Consider the following 23,782-nt stretch of genomic DNA (forward strand, 5'->3'; position numbering starts at 1 on the left):
TTTCGTTTCGTTTTCTTTCCTTTTTTAGCTTGAGACTTTAACTTGTAATGTCCGTTTGTTGCTATTTACTTACACCCTGGGAGTGGTGAATGAGGGTAGATATCCCGTCTCTGACGCCATTTTACTGGTTTAAGAATTATGGGGTTAAAGACTTAGAATTTAACACGATCTGATTGAGCCCTTCATAAAATGCTTTGAATAGTTATGGGGGAAAAAAAATGTTTACCAACAATTGTCATTCAAGGCACACTTCCCGTGACCAGATGTGAAGTGTACATTTCACTCCTACAGGTTATCATAAATTTGTGTGAACTGTTGAGCTTAACGTTAAATGGAAATTTACTTTTCAATTAAATATATATAATTGAATATAAAATAGCAGTTGCCATGGCACCATGATTTTAACGAATTTCAATTTTGTAAGTTATAAAGTAGTTTAAGAATTTCACACTTCAAATTCTTTGCAAACGATTATGTGGCAATTGTCTTTAGTCATTGTCTTCACCTGGTGCCACTTCCTGCTTGTAGAGATAAAGTATACCTCATTTCAAAGTAAATGGTGTCTCAATATGTGTAAAAATCACTAGTGAAATATAACTCTGAAGACTTTTAAGAATGCCTGTAATATTGAGAATATTTGTTAGAATTTACCATAATTGATTAAATTCTGTAGCTAGAGTCTTTTACATAACCTATCCAAAGATTTTGAAGATATTTTCCAGTTATTCAAGGAAAACTAAGCCCCTTTCAGAGAATACAGAAACTTAGTAGCAGTGGTTTAAATTTTAGATTATGTAATCTAGCTTGCATGTGAACTCTCATAGAATTTTCATTTATAAATTCATGCAATTAAATTTGCAGAGTTAATTAGGCAGTGTGAACAACCAGAGCATTTAACTATATGGGCAAAGATGGGAAAATAAAGAAGCACAGGTAATTGAGAAGATTCTGTGTGGAGGTAACATTTTAATAGAAGGATCCAGAAAATTGTTTTCATCTGTGTTTCTCTACGCAGTTGTGTTAAATTGGAAAGAATGCAGAAGAAACTTTATTCTACCTAAGCAGAGAAACTGATCGGAACAAGTTCTTTACATTACGTTGAATCTTAACTTTCTTAGGAGACTTTCAGGAGACCAGAAATTTGGTAGAGACAAATGCAGCCTGTCTTATGTCCTTAATGTGTAATTTTCAGGCTAAAGCCAATGAATCTCTTCTTGACTAGCCAGACATGAGGAACCAGAGCAAATTAGGTAGGTTACTTAAGAGTGGTGACCTGGCTTTACACACTTAATCAGTTTTGTTGTCCATTCAACAGAGATTTGGTTCATACCTACTAAATATTAAACACTGGGAATTGGCCAGTATGTAACACAAAACCCCTAGACTCATTTTAGTAGGGGGAAACAGTAAACAACCAAACAAGTAAATATAAATGTCAGATGGTCAGAGAAGTCCTCAGAAAGAAGTAAGGAAGTGAGCTATGTTGATAAGTGCATTCAAGGAAGGCAAACGGTTAAGCGCAAAGGCCTTGGAGCTTACTTAGTATTTGAGGAATGGCAAGGCAGCCAATGTGGCTGGAGCAGGGTGTATGGGGAGGACAGTAGTAGATGAGATCAGAGTCATGGGGGGCGGGGGAAGATCTTGTAGGGCTTCAACGTAAGTCATGAGGACTTTGGCTATTATAAGTAAGTTGGGGATCAAGGGGGGTTTTGAACAGAAGAGGTACATAATTTGACTTAAATTTCACAACGATTACTTTATTGAGTTGGAGATCAGTGATATGTATGTTATTAATTATTGGATAATTGTGGTGAAGAATGTAGAATGGACCTGGGTGGTGCAGAGTGGTCAGATTCTGGATATAATTGGAACATAGAGCTGACAGCATTTTGCTGATTGTTTGAATGTGGGATGTGGAGGGGGGGAGTGGGGAAGAAAAGTTGAGGATAATTCGAAAGCTTTTTCTAAACCTCAGAAAGTGAATAAATACTTGTCTAATTGCACTTGCCACTTACTGAGATGGAGAAGCCTGGAATAGAAGCAGGTATGGTTGGGGGAAAATCAGTAATTTGGTTTTGGTCATGCCAAATGTGAGGTGTCTAATAAACTTTCAAGTTGGTTATCTAAGCCTGGAGTTGTAAGGAGAGGGTTTAGGCTGTGCATAATAAATTAGGGAGTCCCTGGCACTTCGTAGGTAATTTGAAGCCACAAAACCAGGTAAGTTCACCAGGAGACTGAACGTAAAAGAGAAAAGAGGGGTCTGGGAGCTGGGCCATGGGAGGAACCAGCAAAGGAGAAGAGGAAGGAACAGCCAGCGAAGTAGCAGGCAAATCAGCAAAAGATGGTCTCTTTCAAGTCAGCTGAGGAAAGTATTTTAAAGAGGAGGAAGCAATCAGCTGGGCTAAATGCTGATGATAATTCAAATAAGATGTGTTCTGCGCGTTGACTGTTGAATTCAACAGTGTGGAGGTCATTGGCTACTTTAGCAAGAGCTGTTTCAGTGGAGTGGTGAGATCAATAGATTGGTTACATTGGGTTCAGGAGAGAAGGAAGGGGGCGGAATTGGAGACAATTAATAGAAAAAAACTTTTTTTTGAGATCTCCATACTCCAAACTAGATTCCAGGGATGATTAGTGACTTAATGTGGCAGCCATTTTATCCCTTTTTCCACCAGGTCTAAAGTAGTTTGCTCAGTCACTCCCTAAACTCTATAACTGGAATAATCAATTAGATTATTAGACTTTTCGAACTTGAACTAGGCTTGAATTAGACTTTTAGAACTTGAACCAGGCCACTTACTGACTTATGACCTTGTCAAGTTATTACTTCATTTTTAGGACAAATGGTATTTTCTTTATTTACGTCATAGGAGACACTTAAATATTTATTAAATGAAAAAATATGAACATGGTAACTAAAACTAAACAGTAATTCACCGAATGAGTAATTGCTTGACTGTTTTTATTCAATAAGTTATATTTATATTGGCCTTTTATTGCTCTCATCCAGCAAAGGAATCCCTCTCCTTGTATTCCCAAGTTTCAAATTGGTTCTAAAAGCTTTCAAAGGGATTCCAGAAGATTTTAGTGGACGTATGTATGCAGGTGACATAGCAGAGGCTCACTCTATTTTTAGAATGGCTTTGATTGTTCACAGGGCATTCCAATTTGGATATTGCATCTTTTCAGAGAATACAAGGTAGAAGATTAGAAGAATGTAGGAGAAAAGTTGTGTTATTGAAATACCTCATTAGTAACTTAAATTCTAGGTCCCCAAACAGTATTTATATTTATTCTAACAGCCCCTGCTCCTTGGATACCTGTATTTCTTGTGGGATCAATTTTTTTCATTGTCTTTTGGGTCCATGATTTTCTTTATACTTTGTACAGTGTTCTAGCCAACAATAAATACTTCATAGTCATTTAAAAATCTGTCAGTTGAAATTGTAACAAGCTAAGTTAGCTTAAATTTTGCAGCATTTACTTTCTGATGAAATCAGAGTAATTTTCTTGGTGCCAGTCATTACAGATTCCTATTCATAGAGCTAGAAAATGTGCCTCTTTCTCTTAGAAAATTTTTAATAACCTGCATCCTTACATTCAGATGAATGCTAAAACCTGGTTAAAAGAAGAAAACTATTGTTAAGTGACATGTGCTTACAAAATGTTGGATTTTAACTTTTTAATCAGAATTAATACATCTTTTAAGCTCTTTCAGTCTGTACTTCAGATGCACAGAATGTACAGAGTAGCAGCCTGTATAAGGGAGGGACAGTTACAGCACACTCATCCTACACATACCCAAGGGGAAGGACTCCCTTAAAGAAACAACTGCTGATCTCTTGACTCATCTCTTACATCTTTCCATGGATGAGTTACCTTGTTGGAGGGTGATCACCTTTGGTCTGCTTTCCTTGATTGGGGAGAGCTAACTAACTAAAAAGCTAGAAGTAATGAGGCTCATTCTTAACAGACCAGTAAGGCATTGTTATCCTGGCCAGACTTTCTCTTGAGTGTACTGTCTCAAAGTCTAGCCTGGATCATCAAAAACTCTAGAGACAATAAATGCTGGAGAGGGTGTGGAGAAAAGGGAACACTCTTGCACTGCTGGTGGGAATGTGAATTGGTACAGCCACTGTGGAGAACAGTATGGAGGTTCCTTAAAAAACTACAGATAGAACTACCATATGACCCAGCAATCCCACTACTGGGCATATACCCTGAGAAAACCGTAATTCAAAAAGAGTCATGTACCAAAATGTTCATTGCAGCTCTATTTAAAATAGCCCGGAGATGGAAACAACCTAAGTGTTCATCATCGGATGAATGGATAAAGAAGATGTGGCACATATATACAATGGAATATTACTCAGCCATAAAAAGAAACAATTGAGCTATTTGTAATGAGGTGGATAGACCTAGAGTCTGTCATACAGAGTGAAGTAAGTCAGAAAGAGAAAGACAAATACCGTATGCTAACGTATATATGGAATTTAAGAAAAAAAAAAAAAGTCATGAAGAACCTAGGGGTAAGACAGGAATAAAGACACAGACCTACTAGAGCATGGACTTGAGGATATGGGGAGGGGGAAGGGTAAGCTGTGACAAAGCGAGAGAGAGGCATTGTCATATGTACACTACCAAATGTAACGTAGATAGCTAGTGGGAAGAAGCTGCATAGCACAGGGAGATCAGCTCGGTGCTTTGTGACCGCCTGGAGGGGGGGGATAGGGAGGGTGGGAGGGAGGGAGACGCAAGAGGGAAGAGATATGGGAACATATGTATATGTATAACTGATTCACTTTGTTATAAAGCAGAAACTAACACACCATTTTAAAGCAATTATACTCTAATAAAGATGTAAAAAAAAAAAGTCTAGGCTGGGGATGGGAGGGCCAGAATTTCTAGCAAGCCCACTTGTCTCCTATACGTAATCTCAATTCTCCAGTAGCTTTTCAGCAGTAAAGGTGCTATTTGATCTCTATTTGCCTGAGTTCTGTGTTCAGTTTTTTTGGGTGGGAAAAGCAGAAAGTCATTAATGGGGCCTTCTCAAACCCTGGCATAGGGGTTTGAGAAATAAAGAGGAAGACCTCTTTCATAAGTGACTAGTGAATCTGTACTGTGAGTATCAGTTCTCTCCAGTGATTCTTGTAGATTCCACTGAGTTTGTGGTGTTAGTTGAATATAGTGCAGTCTTTCTCTAGTGAGTCTATTCCCTTGTAAATCTATGTCATGTAATAATCACTCCCCCATTTTCATTGTAAAATCCAAAATTATTTGTTGATTTGGAGAGAGGGAGATGTACAAAATCTGGAATGGTAGATAACCTTCCAGTCATTTATATTTCTGATGTAAAGCATATCATGTATAGAGTTAGAGCCGAATAAATACTTGTTTAGTTGTATACATATTTGCATCAGCTTGGATTATTGTAAAATTGATTTACTTTTCTTATGTATACGCTGTTTAGTGGAGTTTGCCTGGACATATTTTACGGGAAAAAGCAAGTTTATTGGGAAACTTGCCACATAATCTAGAGCTGATGGAACAGAAATCCTCTTCTAGTTGTAAGTTTCTGTTTTCTTTTTATACTATTCTTTTTTTTTACACTAATTATGAGAACAATCCTAGAATAGTGTGTCTTTTATTATTCATAGATACACCCTAAGCTGAACTGGGAAATGGAATTGTCCTTTGTTATTACTATTATTCTTAGAGATACATTCTAAAATCTTTTTAATAAAAGTCACCATTTTACCCAGTGATTGGTGTAATGTGGTGAATTTCAACATCATATGTTTTATTCAGTGTTGGGAATGATACACAGGGTAGGATGGAGGTGAGGGTAGGTACTTGGCTTGATGATTGCTGAGAGAAGAACCTCCGTGGCAGTTATAAGTAACACCAGTTGATAAAATGCTTGGTATCTATATTAAACATGTTCTCACTTATTCCAAGACTATATGGTCTTGGGAATCTTTTTCTAAGTCAGGCATTATTGGCTCTGTTTGGACAGTAATGACGTCAATTAATTTTACCCAGAATTAAAAACAAATCCAAAGCCTTTCTTTTTTTTTTTTGCGGTACGCGGGCCTCTCACTGTTGTGGCCTCTCCCGTTGCCGCTCCGCGGCATGTGGGATCTTTCCGGACCGGGGCACAAACCCGTGTTCCCTGCATCGGCAGGCGGACTCTCAACCACTGCGCCACCAGGGAAGCCCTCAAAGCCTTTCTTGTATAGAAGTGTGCAGAGATGGAAGGAAAGGAGTGGCAGTGAAAAGAGAGACTTCTGATTGGGTGAAGCAGGATCCTAGACCAATTGATAATGAAGCTATAGTCATATGTATTTTCAAAAACCTTTCTTTATTTTCATCAAAACACCTACTTTTGAAAGGTGGGTCCTATACTAATGAATGTAAAAATATGATTATGTTTTAAGTAACATCATGGTATTCCATTTGAAGAGCTAAATTTTTTTTTAACTTATATTTACTGAAATTTTTGTCTAAGAGTGTTATTAGCACTTAATTAGAAACTTAATCTAGGATTTGTGTCTCATTCTCATCCTCCTTAATACTGCATTAAGTAAGGTTAGGACTCATGCACTTACTCAGAAAGTGTTTCTGATTACCATCATCCAGCAACTGGAATCTCACGTGTAATCAGGCATGTTGCAAAAGCAAGGCATGCCGCTGTCTACATTTCTGGTTAGAGAGAATATGTGCATAAAACAGTATGCTTCATTATTAGACAAAATGCCCATTTTAGTGCCAGTGAAGCAGTGGACATAAAGCTATGTGCAGCTACATGGTCAGCTAATAGAATTTGAATTAAATATTAAAGGTAAGAGTTTAAGATCAAGAATTAAATAAAAAGACACATGTCATGGTATAAGCAGCAGTATTTTTTTTTTTTACATCTTTATTGGAGTATAATTGCTTTACAGTGGTGTGCTAGTTTCTGCTTTATAACAAAGTGAATCAGTTATACATATACATATGTTCCCATCTCTCTTCCCTCTTGCGTCTCCGTCCCGCCCTCCCTATCCCACCCCTCTAGGTGGTCACAAAGCACCGAGCTGATCTCCCTGTGCTATGCGGCTGCTTCCCACTAGCTATCTACCTTACGTTTGGTAGAGTATTAAGCAGCAGTATTAAAATGCCACTGAGTGCAAACACTAGAATTCTAAAAGGAAGTAATTAATTAAACAAATTCTGGAATACATACAACTCCTGATTATAGAAGGTACAAGAATTTTTAAAAGCTACATGAGACCCCACTGTGACATGTGTAGTAAGCAGTAGTCAAAATGAGTTAAGACCAGAAAAATTGTTGTTGTCATTTATTGGGAAGGTCTGAACAGACCATAGAGAAATCCTAGGGTCCATATATGTGCCTGCTAAGGAAAGTAGAGGCTTCATATTTCTAGCCAATACTTAAGGACTTAATACCATTAAAATGGATCAGGTTAAGGAAGCTATCTCATGGCCAATTACCAAGAAGCCTCTGACTTTTTGGAATTAAAAAAAAAATGCAAATCTTATTAGCAGTTATTTTCAATTACCACACTTTTAGTTAACATATAAAAGATTAGTATTTAGGTTCTTCTCTGACTTTAAGTAGTGTTTTGTATTAATATTGGTGATTAAATTTGATTTAAGGAAGTTAATATATGTATGTATAATGTAGGGTGACTGGAACTTGTTCCTTGTACTTAAGTATATCATATAAAGTTCAAATGATTGCCATGCTATGCAGTTCTATAGTAGTTATACAGAATTAGTGTGACTTTTTGTATCACACATTTGCAAGTATATGTTTAACTTAGAGTAAATTAGATCTTGAAATTAGTTTTGTGGAAAGCTTTGCAGGTTTTCAACAATGCTGCCACCTCTCAAAACATTGTTGAAACTTCTTATTTTGCATTGCTTGAAAAGCCTGCAACATATTTGGCAGATTTACTCATTAATAGTAAACTTTTAAGTTGGATTTGATTTTTGCCTATAGCTTATAGTCATTTGGAGCTAAATTTGGTGACTAAATTGGGTTAGCAAACTTGGGTAAGTACGCTTTGGACTGATAAAGAGATCTGAAAATAAATTTCATGTAAGGCTCATAAACTGCTTTGAGGACTGTTGTCAAAGAAGAATTCCAGGGAAGTTTGGAAGGGTATCAACATGAAGTAAATCTGTAGCCTTACAAAGCAACAGAATGTATTCCAGTAAATGGCTTTTGGAGTACTTATTACTTTGCGGGTAGCAAATTTTTAAAAGAATTTTTACCTATCAGAGAAAAATATGTAAATAAAAATCATCGTTAATTTTAGAGAGGCGGGAAAATATTGAGCTAGAAGTAAATATTTTAATTATTTGCCTGCTTTTAAAATTAAAAAGGATCATAAAAGTATTTATTATATAATATTTCTCTAATAATGCTAGTTAAAACAGAGTGGGAGGAACCAATATAGACGTTAGGGATAGAGACAGTAGCTGAGAATACCACTGAAGGAGAAAGTAGGAAATACACAGAAAGAGGGACATGTACACAGAAAAATAATACATCAATACAAATACTGTAATGGAGTAGTATCTCCATCTTGTGGCCTTCTTTGTATATTGTTGTTAAGAATGTTGAGGGGTTGTATTTTCACAACTGTAGGCATAAGTAAGAATAAAATATAAGTCAGATGAAAATAAAATATGGTTCAGAGATTTTTTGCAATGACCTTTGAGCCTGAGCTTCCCAGTTGGTGTACAGTAAGTTAGTGTGCTGGGACGGTGGTGCCCTCCCTGGAAAGGGCTTAACTCCAGTGTGTCTTACAAATGTAATTTTCTGTGAAATGCCATGGTATGGAAAAAGTTGGAAGAGCACTGTGAAGGCATGCAGTTATAATGTTTTTCTTCCAGGGAAAATTTTATAAGCCTGTGTATATATGTGTATACATATAAAAATAAAATTGTCCTATGTAATTACTCTTATCAAAATCTTTGCTATACTAAAGATCTTCATTTAGCTCTCATAGAACCAAGAGCATTAGTTAACATATTGGTGAGTGAATCTGGATATAAAAGGAATCAAGGAATCTGATGAATTAGTGTCCTTCAGTTACTACTTGATTACTTATTCTGGATGGTGGAGTGACCACTAGGTAACTATGGGTACTGCATACCCATAGTTTGCGGTAACTCAGAGGAATACTTTAATGGTTTGTAACAATCTGTGTGAAGAGGATACAAATGTCTTTGGAATGTATAAGTATACCAATTCTGAGTAGCCTATAGTATTACTTTGTGACAGTAGGAGATCAGGATTTGTAAGTAAAATACCACCTTACTGACATATATTTCAGATTTTTGACAGATGACTTTCTTTTTAAAGCCATTGATCCCTTAGAGCAGCACTGTGCAATAGATACATAATGCAAGCCACATACGTAATTAAACATTTTTTAAAAGCCACATTTTAAAAAGTAAAAAGGAAACAGGTAAAATTAATTTTAAAATATATTTTATTTAATCCCATGTATCAAAAATATTATTTCAACATGTAATCACATTTTTTAAAGTTATTGTGACATTTCACATTTTAGCTTTTTTACTAAGTCATCAAAATCTGGTATATATTTTTAATTTATACTTCTTAGCACACTTCAATTTGAATACTCAATTTTGATTGAAAATACTTAATCTGTGTTGAGATTTCATAGAATGTGCAGCTAACAAGTAGATTCATGTAATCAAACTCTTCCAAGCTAACAAGTAGAGTCATGTATTCAGGTTCTTCCACACATACTTAAAAAGCTTTCCAGTAACTGAATCAAGTATCATTTAAAAAATTTAAATATAAATGACTCAAATTTAATAAAAAATTTGATTTCTGAGTTGCACTAACACATCTCAAGTGCTCAGATATGGCTAATGGCTACCACATTGGATAGCACAGCCTTAGAGAATGAACATTTCTGTGTTGTATAGATATATCTAAATATTTTTGGATAAGATCACTGATTGCTGTTTCCATTTTGTCAGGGACATTGTAGGTTTTGTTTTTGTCTTAATTCACTGTGGTTTTTATTGTTTTGCTTTTTTTTAGAATTGTTCCAGTTATGCTATATATCATCTTCCTAGTTAGTTTTCTGTCCGTTTTGTCCATTCTTTTCTTTGGCCTGTAAAGGCTGTTAGTATAGTACATGCTGCTCTTCTAGGGACAATGGGTTCTGAACGTCCATGCGTAGAGGTCTGTCTGCTGAGGGTGTTTTCAGTAATCAGCTTAATCCAATTTGGTCGTTTACTTTTGCTGACTAGCCTGTTATATTTTATAATTCTTAAAGTGTTATTAAGTTAATATATTAGGTCTTTAATGATGCTTTGACCAAGAAATCACCAGTGTTCCTACTTTGTAATTTTAACTTTGAGGTTGCCTGTTCTCCCTAGTTATTCTGAAACTCATCCATCAAATATATTATTAGTTACGAAATATTCACTATATTCTCTACTGTCATCTATTTTGATTATTATAACATCTTTAATTAAGTAATTTTAAAAAGGGATTTCCAGGTGCAGTTCTGTTTGTGTGCGAGTCTTTTGGCTCATTATAATATCAATTAGGGATTCCAGAGTCATCCTTTTCCACTAGCCACCTTTGCCATCTCCACACAGCTCCTAAAAGTACTGCTTTATTTTGGACTGATTAATTGCTGATCTTTTTGCTTTTGTCTTCTGTAATTTCATAAGTTAAGGAAAAGAAGTAGATCTTAATATTGATCATTCTTATACCTGGCTGTTATTGTTTTAAATAGTCCCGTTATAGGAAAGAATTGCAGTGGGGTCAGAGATGTTAAAAACTCTATGCTAAGGGAAAAAAAACAACAACGAAAATTGGAGAACGGATATAGAATCCTGAAGTTAGAAGAGACCTCACCAATATCTAACCTGTTTCTTCGTGTAGGAGTCTCTTCTGTAGCTCTCCCCGAAGATGGTCATCCAGTCTGTTTGATTTATGTCTAACAATGGGGGATTATGAAACAACCTGTTAAGTTTTTGATAAAGTACTCAATGGGAATTTTATTCTTATGTAAAGCCAAAAATCATAATTCTTATACTTACTTTCAACTTTATTTGCAGTCTTCTTTTGGAGTACCTCTGAATATATATTCCCTCTAAATTATTTTTCTGAAATGCCTTAAAATAAAATGCACAAGAGAACTCTCCACAACAGTAGAGTTATTTAAAAACAAACAAACCACCGTTCTTTGTATAGCAGTTATACCTCAATAAAGTTGTTTAAAAAAAAATACAGGCAAGCTGAGAAGCCTACTTGGTTTCATGGTCTTTAGATATGTATTAAGTCCACCCTAGAGAAGACCCAAGCCACCGTAGTTACAGTTGTCTTGGAAGTACACCAAGCATGATTTGAAGTTACTATAAATAATTCCCTGGGCTCATCAAAGTCAGCAACAGGAAATTTCTGAACGTTGAAAGCATAAGATGATTTGGGGTGTGTTGGCTTTGATAATATGGACCGCAGGGTTGATTTAATTAAAACTGTACCCCAAAGTTGTTACAGACCCTTAAAGCAAGACCTGTGTGTACAGTTGTGCAGGTTGTGTGTCTGCTTCAAAACTATCGTGATACAAAGATGTTTTAGACTGAGGTTTTTATGAAGAATTGCACATAGGTAATTAAACTGTGAAGGAGATAATTTCTCTTTCATAATTAAAATGTTATGTTTCTTTAGGTAGAATTTTAGTTTTCAGGTCCATCTTGAGTGGCTGTTTCTCTCTCCTTTTTATTCACCCGTCCTCGCTTTATAATGGCTTTCACTCCTTTCCCCGAGACACCTAGACAAGCAGTCGGTCTGATATAGGCAGCTTAGGGCTCCCTCCTGAGGCTATATTGAAGCCATTGCAGATCCAGATACCAAGCCTGCAGATTGTTTGGCCTGGTTTCAGCTGTTGGGCTGAAACTATGGCCTCTTAGCATCTCAGATACATAATATTTTATAAGCTTGTAGCCTCAGGCAGCGGACTTCTCACTTTTTTTCGCAGGCGGTGGAGTCCCACTGCAACCCTTGGTTTCCAGCATGAGTTTCCATCAGAGTCTGGCTCTGATCCCAGGCCTTTTGTAGAGTACTTTCAGTCCTCATTACTCTGTGGGAGTCAGACTTCTCATTTCTCCTGCCTACTACAGGTGTGGAGTCCAGGCTTTTAGCTTAAGCTCTGTTTGTGGCTACACGTTTCCTTTAGTTTTTGTCTACAGAGATACTTAAGTGGTTTTGGCCGTGGCTATATGTTTATGATTTTCTCTCTTTAAATTTTACCATTGGTACATATTTGGAGTAGGGTTTAGGAGGAGCAGTGCTACTTTGACTCCAGAGTATTTTTTAAAGCTGCACTTTTTAAATTATTATTTTTAATGCCATTTTCCTATTATCTAAGAACCTTTTACTACTTAACATCCAGAAACATAGTCAGGCCTATTACTCACAGCAATATAAGAGGCTGTTACTTAGGCATTGAAAGGAACAGTAAACCGTCAGTCCCTGTCGCTATCAGTCCACTATTCCTAGACTTGATCCAAGTCTGGGTGCTGAAACAGGCAAGTAACATTTCTAAAATAATCAGATCCCACAGGTTTTGAATATTGTAATAAGTAGATCCATTACCTCAGAGTGATGTATGTGGCCCTGTTATTGGAGGTGTCCAGAGGAGAGTCCTGAACTCTGTCTTGAATCTAGTTAGAAAACCATGCCACGTGGGGAAATAGTTACTGAAACTAAGGTACATGTCAGAAAAACCATTGCTGGAGGAGATGAATGGTCCTGAAATTAAGATATATGCAGATAATTTCATGTTGATGTTTTATAAATATATACCAATCACAAAACCTCTTAAAAAGACTTTCTGGACCTGAATAACATTATGTTCTCTTACACATAGTCTTCAAAATTCACAAAACAAAAAATAAGACAGTGAGGGTTAACCTCACTGAAAAACATTTTCAATTGTCAACTTGATGGGCGATACTAAAATCATAGAGTTTCAGTGGATATTAGCTTCATGGAATTGAGTGATCTTTAATCAGAGCTTCAAGCAGTTTATAGAGTGCACATTTGGAATGTACTTTAGATTATTTTAAGGAAAGAAGTATACAATTCAGACTTACAAGAAAAGATAAAGGGTTTTTTCATATTAGATCCATAGGATTTAAATATAATCGGTTTACATACAATTTGAAGGACATGTTTATCTTATTATTGTATACCTTTAATATTGAGTTGTTAATCTAAGGGAAATCTTTAAAGATACTACCATGAATGAAAACTGTGGTATAATGATCTTTTTAAAAGACATTTCACTTACAGACTGTCATTGTTGCTTTTCTTTAACATGGATAACAATACTCTGTTCCTGCAGCAGTTCTCTGCAATAGTGTTTCTAACCTTTGTTTTTGTGACAAAATAGAATATGCACAGCTATGCAGGTTTTGTTATGAAATTCTGATAAAGCCTGTTTTTCATAGTTATTAATTCATTTGTTCTTTCTACAGCACACTAATAATAGTAGAGAATGGAAACAATCAGATTCTAATAGTAGGAGAATATTTGAGTGAACTATGATGTGTTCTTGGTGTGATATGTAATCATTAATAACAATATAAGTGAAAAGTACATAGCAACATGGAAAAACACGTATAGGTGAAAAAAGCTAAATAGCAAGTTTTATTCACATTTGATTTGTAGGAATCATATATATGCACAAGGGTGAGACAGTAACATGGGCTAATGAGAACAGTTTAAATTGTGGGATTGGTAGAATCATTTTATTTAGTGGTGAATGTTTCATGTAGAGCCCTGATAACATTACTAATATATACCCATGTAAACTCTATTACTTTGGAAAAAAGAATGTTATATAATTAAACCACAATTGGATAAACTAAATTAGCAACATATCTCATATTTATGAGAGAAAGTATATGGGTATTTTAAAGTTGCTTTTAACCTATAAGCTATTTAAAATTATGAGTGGGAAATTAAGTAAATCAAATAATTTTAGACTAAAAATCCCATGTATTTATTTTGTTATTTTAAAATATTACCAAATAATTTCTAATAATTATTTCAGTGAATCAAACTGTTTCATCATAAGTCTAATCTTCCAGAAAAGACTATATAAAACTCTGTTGTTGAGCTTATAACACATAACAATTACTATATATGAAAATGATAGCACAAAGAAAGGGGCAAGAGATGGAGCTGTAATAGAGCAATGTTTTTATATTTTTCCAGAATAAAGTTAGTATTTATCTGAAATAGATCTTTTTTTTTTTTTTTTGATTTATTTGGCTGTGTCAGGTCCTAGTTGCAGCACACGGGATCTTCGTTGCAGTGCACAGGCTCTTCATTGCGGCACGCGGGCTTCTCTCTAGTTGTGGCGCACGGGCTCAGTAGTTGTGGTGCATGGGCTTAGTTGCCGCGCAGCATGTGGGATCTTAGTTCCCCAACCAGGGATTGAACCCACGTCCCCTGCATTGGCAGGCAGATTCTTAACCATTGGACCACCAGGGAAGTCCCTGAAATAGATCTTGGTAAGATACATATTGTAATCCTTAGAGCAACCACCAAGAACATAACTAAAAAATTTATGTAGTAAAAATTCTAACAAAGGAGGTAACATAGATCACTAGGACATATCTATGTAACTAAAAAGAAGGCAGTAAAGGAGAGGGGGAAAAAGACATGAGGTATATAGAAAACATAGCACAATGGCAGATGTAAATCTGACCATATCAGTAACTAAATTAAATATGACCGGATTAAACATTCCAATAAAAAGGCAGAGAATGTTAGGCTGGATTTAAAAAAAAAAAAAAAAAAGATAAAAGATCCAATGATATGCTTTCTACAAGAGACATACTTTAGATTCAAAGACACAAATAGGTGGAATGTAAAAGGATGGAAAAAGCTCCCAATTTTTGGAACTTAACACATTTCTAAATAACCCATCAGTCAAAGAAGAAAATCACCAGGGAAATTAGGAAATGTTTTGAACTGAATGAAAATGAAAACAGAACATATCACCATTTATGTGATGCAATTAAAGTAGTACTTAGATGGAATTTATAGCTTCAAATACCTATAATAGCAAAGAAGACAGATTTTATTTTATTTTTTATTGTTTATTTATTTTGGCTGCATTGGGTCTTTGTTGCTGTGCACGGGCTTTCTCTAGTTGCGGCGAGCGGGGGCTACTCTTTGTTGCGGTGGGTGGGATTCTCATTGCAGTGGCTTCTTTTGTCATGGAGCATGGACTCTAGGCACGTGGGCTCCAGCAGTTGTGGCACGTGGGCTCAGTAGTCGTGGCTCACGGGCTTAGTTGCTGCGCAGCATGTGGGATCTTCCCGGACCAGGGCTCGAACCCGTGTCCCCTGCATTGGCAGGCGGATTGTTAACCACTGTGCCACCAGGGAAGTCACACAAAGAAGACAGATTTAAAATCAATAACCTTACACTTTTGCCTTACAACACTAGGAGGGGAAAAAGTGCAAACTAAACACAAAGCAAGAAAAAGGAAGGAATAGTAAAGATTAGAGCAGAAACCAATGAAATATGAAACAGTTAATAGAAAAATCAGTGAAAGCAAAACTTTGCCCTTTGAAAAGAGCAACAAAATTGATAAGCTGTTAGCTATACTGATCAAGAAAAAAAAGAAGACATAAACACCAACCTCAGGAATGAAAGAGGATGTATCACTGCCAACTCTACAGAAATTAAAAGGATTATAAGAGAGCACTATGAAGAACTTTGCCTACAAAAGCGACAGCTTAGATGAAATGAACAAAGTCCACTGACCAAAACTACTCTCAATAAAAAATCTGAATAGGCCTATAACCAGTAAGTAAATTGAATTAGTATTTTAAAGTCTTCCCACAAAAAAAAGCCAGATGGCTTCATTGGTGAATTCTATCAAATATTTAAAGAAGAAATAATCGCAAATTTTCAAAAACTTATAGAAAATAGAAGAGGAGGGGAGGGAATATTTCCTAACTCATTCTGTGAGATAAGTATTACCCTGATAACTAAAGCCAGACAAAGATGTCACAAGAAAAGAAAACTACAGACCAATAACCCTCATGAATAGAGATGTAAAATTTCCAGCAAAAATGCTAGCCAGCTGTATCCAGCAACATATAAAATGGATTAAACTTAATGATCAAGTGGGATTTATCCCAGGAATGCAAGGTTGTTTTAACATCTGAAAATCAATTAATATAATACACTGTATTAATAGAATCAAAGACAAAAACTGCATGATTATCTCAGACACAGAAAAAAAAATTGAAAGAATCTAATACCTATTCATAATAAAAACTCTCAGCAAACCGGGAATAGAAGGTAATTTCATCAACCTAATAAAGAGAATCTAAAAAGCTATCCTTGTAGACATTTCCCCCAAGAAGATATACAAATGGCTAGTAAGTGCATGAAAAAGTACTCAACGGTATTTGTCATTAAAGAAATGCAAATTAAAGCCATAAGGAGATAAAACATTACACCCACTAGGATGCCTATAATCAAAATAGTGGACAGGAAAAATCATTGGTGAGGATAAACTGGTGGTGATGTAAAATGGTACAGCAACTTTGGAAGACAGTGTGGCAGTTTTTTTGTTTTGTTTTTAAAGTTCAAGTAAACTTAGGATATGCTACAGCAGTTCCTCCTAGATGTCTATAGTGTCTTAAGACAAAAGTGAAAGTATATGTCCATACAGATTTGTAGATGAATGTTCATAGGGCATTATTCATAAGAGCTAAAATTGGAAACAATCCAAGTGCCCAGCAACCTACAAATGGATAAACAAAATGTGATATATCCAGGTAATGGAATACTATTTAATATTTAGTACAAAAAGGAAGAACTTCTGATATAAACTACAACATGGATGAACCTTAAGAACATTATGCTAAGTAAAATAAGTCTGACTCAAAAAGACTCCATGTTACGTGATATGATTTATATGAAATGTCCAGAAAAGGTAAGTATGTAGTGACAGCAAGTAAGAGTAGTAGTTGTCATAGTCTGGGAATGAGGGTTGACTGAAAATGGCATGAGGGATCTTTTTTAGGGTGATAGAAATGTTCTAAGACTGGATTTTAGTGATGATTGCATATCTTTGTAAATTTATTAAAATCACTGAATTGTGTACTTACAGTATGTGAATTTCATGATATGTAAATTATACCTCAACAAAACCGTTAGAAAAAAGATATGTTATTTTATGGGAAATGTGAGGGTTCTCTGAATTGAGAGTCTTGTTTGACAGATTACTCTGTAAGGAACCTAAATTGTGACTTCCGACATGTCTGAGCATTTAAAAGTTCTTATGATTTGTCCTCTTCCGTACAGATGCACACACACATACACATACCTATGTTAACTGAATATACAGACTTGTTTCTACCATTGCATCTTTGCTGTCAGGGACTTCCCTGGTGGCGCAGTGGTTAAGAATCTGCCTGCCAATTCAGGGGGCATGGGTTGGAGTCCTGGTATGGGAAGATCCCACATGCTGCGGAGCAGCTAAGTCAGTGAGCCACAACTACTGAGCCTGCGCTCTAGAGCCTGCGAGCGGTGTAACTACTGAAGCCTGCGGGCCTAGAGCCCGTGCTCGGCAGCAAGAGAAGCCACCACAATGAGAAGCCCACATACCACAAGAGTAGCCCCCTCTTGCAGCAACTAGAGAAAGCCCGCTCGTAGCAACAAAGACACAATGCAGCCAAAAATAAAATAAATAAATAAATAAAAAGAATTTGATCTCACTATGTTCTGGCTTTGACATTCATTAAAATGTAATTTTTTTTTAGTGTAAAATGTCCTAAAGACTTGTTAATGTGTATCTTTTTATTAGATTTTATAGTTTTTAGAGGTGACTCCAAATAGTAAAGATGAAAGCTGAAATTTTAGTTATATGAAAAATGCTTTTAAGTATCTGAGGCAGGCTACTAACCATCTATCTATTTTTCTTTTCTTTAGTAGCAGAACCCCTGTATTATTAGATACTGGAGTTAAAAACAAAACAAAACAAACAGCATTTTCCTGTCTTCTTTACAGGTAATGGTGGCCGGTGAACAGAAGACATAGGGTTGGGCTTCTAGTGAAGGAAGCCCTTAAAGGGCAGTACATCATTTTGTCCTTGTTTCTCCCTCCTTTCTCCTCACTGGAATGTATCAATAGATGAGATGTTAGTAGCTGCTGCAGCAGACATCTTGCAAGTAGAGGTGACCTTGAGAAACCAGGAGCAGAGAGCTAGTAGGGGCCTGGGTCCTGGTGACTGTGGAGCCACCATAACTGCCCTGGATGCCCACTTCTGTACTTCTCTTATGTAAGAGAAAAATAGACCTCTATCATTTAAAAAGCCATTTGGTATATTGAGTTTCTGTTACAAGCAGCTTACTTCTAATACACTGTTCTTACCTGTATGAGGGGTTGTTCTTTAAATATTTTTTATTAAATTTTTTTATGTAAAAGCAAAGAAAAACAAAATTTTTAAAATCCAAAGAAAACCACTTTTGACATTTTTACCTATATCATTTCAGGGTTTTTTTCCTCATATATGTTTTTTTACCTAGTAACTCTGCTCATACTGTTAACTGTGCCTGAATTTCTTCCACCTCCAAAAATAATCTATGTGAGTACTTTTATGTGAGTACAGCATGCTAACTGCTCTTTTTAAAATTGTGGTAAAATACACATAGCATAAAATTTACCATTTAACCATTTTTAAAGTATACAATTCATTGTGTATATTAACAGTGTTGTGCAACCATCATCACTATCCATTCCTAGAAATTTTTCATCATCTCAAAAAGAAACTCTGTATCCATTAAAAAAAATTGCTCACTATTCCCTCCTCCCCCAGGCCCTGATAACCTCTAATCCATTTTCTGTCTCATAAGACCTTGCCTATTCCAGGCACCTCATATACATGGAATCATACAATATTTATCCTTTTGTGTCTGGCTTATTTCACTTAAGTCTTCAAGGTTAATCCATGTTGTGGAATGTCTCCAAATTATATTCCTTTTTATGACTGAATAATATTCCATTGTATGTATACACCACATTTTGTGGAATATATACATTCATCTGTTGATAAACTGGGGTCCACCTCTGGCTATTGTAAATACAGTTGGCTCTTGAACAACATGGGTCTAAACTGCACAGGTCCACTTATGCGTGGATTTTTTTCAGTAGTAAATACTACAGTGTTGCATGATCGGTGATTGGCTGAATCTGCAGATGAGGGGACTGAGTTTAAGTTGTATTTAGATTTTCAACTGCACGGAGGGTCCGTGCCCCTAAACACGCCCCCTCCCATCCCCCCAACATCGTTCAAGGGTCAGCTGTAAAGTTGCTTTGCACACCGGTCAACAAGTATTTGCTGGAGCCCTTGCTTTCAATGCTTTTGGGGATATACCTAGAAGTAGAATTGCTAGATGATATATATGGTGATGATCTTTTCCACAGTGGCTGCATCATTTTACATGCCCACAAGCAATGAACAAGGGTTCTAATTTTCTCCACAGTATCACCAGTGTTTTTTTGTTTGTTTTTGTTTTGATAATAGTCTTCATAATGGATAAGAAGTGGTATCCTATTGTGGTTTTGATTTACATTTCTCTAAAGGATTGGTGACGTTGAACGCCTTTTCATATGCTTGTTGACCGTCTGTATATGTTCCTTGCACAAATGTGTATTCAAATCATTTGCCCATTTTGGGGGGGATTGTTTGTTTTTTTTGTTGTTGAGTTATGGGAGTCTTTGATATATCGTGGATATTAATCCCTTGTCAGGTATATGATTTGCAAACATGGATTGCCTTTTTACTCTCTTGATAGTGTCCTTTGATGCACAAAAGTTTTTAGTTTTGATGAAGTCCAAACTTACCTCTTTTGTTCCCTGTGTTTTGGGTGTCATGTCCAAGAAGTAATTGCCAAATCCCATGTCATGAAGTTTTTCCCCTATGTTTCTTCAAACAGTTTTATAACTTTAGCTCTTACCTTTAAGCCTTTGATCCCATTTTGAGTTAATTTTTGTATACGGTGTAATATAAGGGTCCAGTTTCATTCTTTTGCACACAATTTTTCCGGCACCATTTGATGAAAAGGCTAACTGCTTGAGTATATATTATTTAATCTCTAAAACAATTCTTTCAAGTTAGGTATTTTATCAATGAGGAAATGGAATTCCAAAGACTTCCCCAAAACTAATAATTGGCGGAGTTAGGATTTACACTCTTGTTTGTTAGGTTCAAAGATCATAACCATTATTCTGTATTATTTCTTACTATTCATATGCTGCCTATTCTTAAAGTTCTAGCCTAAATTTAATCTCTTTATTAAGATTTTCCCTACCCTTCCAATCAGATATGACCACTCCATGGCAAATTTTTTATATACTCTTAATTCGTAGTACACTGCAAATGGTATGTATTCAATACACGGCAAGTGAGTGATAGAATTGTAATTCAAAATAATCTAACTGGTACCCTTACCTGTGTAAAATGTGAGCAGAAACCAGAAGGGTGGAAATAATCACAGAAAAAGGTAATTCCACATTTTGCTGAAAAAAATCACTTGCACAAGTATAAAATGGGAAGACCTAATTTGACCTTAGTAAACGCTCAAGTTTTAGTTGATCACAAACTGAATTATGCCAACTATATGATGCATCTGCTTTTAAAAACCAGCTCTAGGTTGTATTAACATACATATAGTGACTTGATTGTATGAAGTGAGAAATATAATGCAATCTGTAACTGATTATGTACATTCCTGGTAACAAATGGAGTGTTTTAAAAGGGGAGCTGTAAGTATAGTAGGGGTTCTGGGAATCTTGTCCAATGCAGAACATATTAAATGTGAAAAAGAAAGGCTAAGGGGGTGTATGATCACTGACTTTGAATATTAGAATTAAGAAATATATTTTTTGACTTTTTACTTATCTTTCATTTTGGAATAATTTCAGATTTAACAAAAAAGTGGCAAAAGTAATGCAAAGAGTTCCTTTATACTCTTCTCCTAGTTTTCCCAAATGTCTTACAAAACCTTAATAAAATGATCAAAATCAGGAAATTAAGATTGATACAGTACTATTAACTGACCTACAGATCTTATTCAAATTTTATCAGCTGTCCTACTAGCATCTTTTTTCTAGTCCTGAATCATACATTTAGTTCTTATCTCATTGATGTCCTCTACTCTGGGACAGTTCCTTAGTCTTTGTCATTCTTGACCTTGACACTTTTCAAGAGTATTAGATAGTTATATTTTAGAATGTCCCTCAATTTGGGTTTGTCTCATGTTTTCTCATCATTAAATTCAGGTTATACATGTTTTGCATGAATACCATAGACCTGATGCTGTGCCCTTTTCAGTGTATCATGTCACCAGGCACACGATATTGATGTATCACATTGCCGCTGAGCTTAACTTTGATTACTTGGTTAAGTGTATGCCAAATTTTTTCATTGTAAAGCTACTGTTTTCCGTTTGTCATTTTTCATGTGGGAAAATACTTTAAGATTGTGCAAATATCTTATTTCTTTTTTTAAAATAAATTTATTTATTTTATTTATTTTTGGCTGCACTGGGTCTTTGTTGCTGCGCACGGGCTTTCTCTAGTTGCAGTGAGCGGGGACTTCTCATTACGGTGGCTTCTCTTGTTGTGGAGCACGGGCTGTAGGCCCACAGGCTTCAGGAGTTGTGGCACGCGGGCTCAGTAGTTGGGGCGCACGGGCTTCGTTGCTCCACCGCATGTGGGATCTTCCCAGACCAGGGATTGAACCCATGTCCCCTGCATTGGCAGGCGGATTCTTAACCACTGCGCCACCAGGGGACCCCATTTATTTCTCATCATTCTTTTGCCCAGTAATTTTAGCATCTGTCGATGATTCTTGCCTGTAGCCAACATTACCATGGTACTTACCAAATGGTGATTTTTCTATTTCCATTATTCTTTCTGTACTGTAAGGAAGAGATAGCCCTTCTCACTGTTTGGTCAGTTACTTCTATCAGTATGAATATTTATTTTAATCTATGGGTTATGCTCCATTACTATCATTATTTTTTTGCTCATATTATACTACATTTGGCCATTAAGAACTCCTTCACATAGGAGGATCCTGTGCCTTTTGTCTTACTCCTGTTGTTTTTCAGGGCACTTATTTTCTGGCACCGTAAGATGTTCCAGACTTATCTTTCACTTTCACTGCCCCAGCGCTGGAATCGGTCATTTCCCCAAGGAGCTCAGGTTCTTTTCATTGAAGAATAATATTTAGAAACCAAAATATGGACACTAAGTGTGCTTGTTGCTTTTGTGGTGCCCTTGCGTCTAGTATTTCTCGATGGACAGAACTAGGAAATACATGTATGCATATGGTTTGCTCAGTATCTGGATTTTGTGTCTTTGTTTTGTTGTTTACTGCCATTTCTTTAACAATTAGCACGGTGTTTAGCACGATGGTCAATAGGTATTCGTAACTAACAATATAGAAGGGATTCCTCACTTAGTGAGGTTAGACTGTATAACCTAAGGACTTTCTAATCCCATAAAGCTGTTGTGTTTTGATTCTGAGAAAGGTAAACTGGGGAATTAGACAAAATATAAATTCAGAATAACGAAAATAAAAAGCTGTGGGAGAAGGAAGTTTTGATTATTATCAAAAACAGTGAAGGAGCTGGAGGCCTATGACAAACTTTGCTCAGAGTAGTAGGTAAGCAAGAGAAGATTGATAGTCCTTTTATCCATTATGCCTTAGTCTGGCTGTCTTGAGAAGGTTGTATCAGTAAGCCATGGAGACATCCTCAGAGAAGCAAATGAGGATATCCCCTTCACTGGAATTCTGTCCTTTTATTTGCTTTCCATTATTTTCTACTTTATCCAGGTGGACCAGATCCAATAACAGTTATTTCTGCTACAATACCGTATTTGACTCCTTGTTCTGCAAAATCACACCGTGAAAATAACAGATTTTTAGGAGAAATAGGATTGAGTAGAGCCCTCAAAATCTATGGAACTTTATAAACACTAACAAAAGCAAAAAATACTTAAGAAACAATCTCCCACTGGCATTTGTACCTAGCCTCATAGTCAGTCAGTTCTTAGAACCCTTCAAACTCTTCTGTTCATGCTCCTTTATTTGAGATATAGGTTTTTTAGGTCATTTGAATAAAAATTCAAAATATGATCCAGAGCAGAACACTTTTCACTGATATACAAGTTTAAAAATGGAGGAAATATACTTCTTCAACTATACTCACAGTTTCATCAGATAGCTTTACATAGTAGAAACCATAGATGTTCTCAGAGCCACTAAACCAGGTACTACTTACATTAAAGGAAGGCATTTCTGTGAATTTTTAGCTTTTTAAAATTTTTTAATTTTTTTAAGTTCTTCAGAAAGAGCTAAGGCTTTGTGTTTAATTGCAAGAAAGCTTGTCTCCAATCATTTTAAAAAAATGAATGAGCTGGGAAAAGATCAAATTGGGCTAACACAACTTCTGCATTATAAGGACATCATACCACTATTTACTAATCACATAATAAGGTAGTTCAAGTTAAAGAAGCACATGTCATAGCAGTAATTAATTAACCTGCAATAAACTGAGTAATTGATTGCTAATATGTGTGCACTTCAATGACAGTGTTTAACCAGAGGTGCTATTTGCCTTTTCTTATAGCCTTAGATGTTTCTGATAACATCGTACAAGCATATCTTCTAGT

At 35.9% G+C, this 23,782-nt stretch overlaps 1 protein-coding gene across 2 annotated transcripts in view; it reads left to right on the forward strand.

Moving 5' to 3' along the window:
• The window catches only part of DNAJC1 (DnaJ heat shock protein family (Hsp40) member C1), a 203,092-nt gene that overhangs the window by 1,283 nt on the left and 178,027 nt on the right, over nucleotides 1-23,782 (forward strand). The gene's annotated exons all lie outside the window — the stretch shown is intronic.

This window comes from Monodon monoceros, unplaced genomic scaffold (genome assembly GCF_005190385.1).
Source record: "Monodon monoceros isolate NGI ecotype Baffin Bay Population unplaced genomic scaffold, NGI_Narwhal_1 Super_Scaffold_21, whole genome shotgun sequence".
Taxonomy (NCBI): domain Eukaryota; kingdom Metazoa; phylum Chordata; class Mammalia; order Artiodactyla; family Monodontidae; genus Monodon; species Monodon monoceros.